General features: G+C 34.5%; 1 pseudogene; it reads right to left on the bottom strand.

The window, feature by feature from the left end:
* Positions 1-474: 474 nt before the first annotated feature.
* Positions 475-964, bottom strand: LOC102837633 (annotated as a pseudogene).
* Between the last annotated feature and the right edge of the window lie 377 nt (positions 965-1,341).

The following is a 1,341-nucleotide window of genomic DNA, read 5'->3' as shown; positions in this document are numbered from 1 at the left end:
AGACAATCTTAATAACCCCACTATGTTCATTTACCTGAAATAGACCTTTTCTGGTTTCCAAAACACTAATAAAGATAATACTCTGTTATATCTATTTCTGCACATTTTTCTAAGTTGCTTTATTTACAATGCCAACTTTAAAAAGGTCAATACACCCTAGCAAACTAGACAGTGAAGTAGGTGGAAATCACTTTACAAAATGTGAGGAAGCCCAAAATATCACTTTCTATAGAGAACCCACAGTTCACTTTTATTCAGAGCAAAGAAAAAACAAAGAAACTTTTGATCACACTAGAAAAAACTCAGCTATAGGTTCTACAATCTGTACTAAACATGCGAAGAAGACAGTATTCAGCCAGTACAATTGATTTTCTGGGCCTTTGTCTACTGTTTGTCTAATATCAACAATTATAAACAGAGCAGTGCAACTAGTATTTGGAATAATCCTTACAGTGTTAACAGTGTCAGACATTTCTATTCACACCACTGATTCTCTTTGCATACATGGGCTTCCTCCTCTTCATTAAAGTCATTCATTTTTATATTGAAGGCCTTAGGAATCTCTTCAGGAGTTTTCTCCTTGGTCATATTGGCAACAGTCTTACAAGTAACATCTAGCAAACCTTTCATATCTAAGTAGTTTTCAGCTAGAATAAGTTCCAAAATTGTTCCCTGGTTGATTTTCAGGGATTCTTGGTCCCAAACAGGGATATCATCTGTTCTCTTTCAGTTTTCTCATCATCCTCAGGAAAAGGAGGGTCATCCTTATGATGGGTTTACCACTGAACGGCCTTTTAAAAAATATTGCTGCGGTAATATTTGGTAGAGAAATTGAGTCATCATCTTCTTCTTCATCCATTCCCAAATATTCCAAGATAGTCTTGATAGTCATAGATGGTTTGGCAATTTCCACATCAACTTCAAATACCTCTCCATCATAATTCTGTGACTTAATTAAAGGCATGGTCTTTGAGCCTAAGGAGGCAGCAGACACAAGGCTGATGGGAGCTAGGCAGTGCCAGCAGAAGCAGGAGAGAAAGGCAGAGAACCAGGCCACCACTACATAATTAGTTTTATAAGTTTTTTTGTTTTGTTTTGTTTTGTTTTTTTCTGGATTTAAATTGCCATCAGGGATTACTTGGTTGAAAGCTGAATAATATTCACTTGTTTTACAAGGGAATGGTTTAGTGGAACTATTCACACTTATGCCAGAATTTTATTAAATATAGCTTTTCTTAGTAACAGGCAAGATTAACAAAAAAAATATAAAAGTATTTTTCTAAATAACAAATAAGGTTTACTTGAGAATAATATATTTCTGAAGAAGAATTTAATTACTTT

Source organism: Chrysochloris asiatica, unplaced genomic scaffold (assembly GCF_000296735.1).
Source record: "Chrysochloris asiatica unplaced genomic scaffold, ChrAsi1.0 scaffold00145, whole genome shotgun sequence".
NCBI lineage: Eukaryota > Metazoa > Chordata > Mammalia > Afrosoricida > Chrysochloridae > Chrysochloris > Chrysochloris asiatica.
This window is presented reverse-complemented; position numbering and strand designations above follow the sequence as displayed.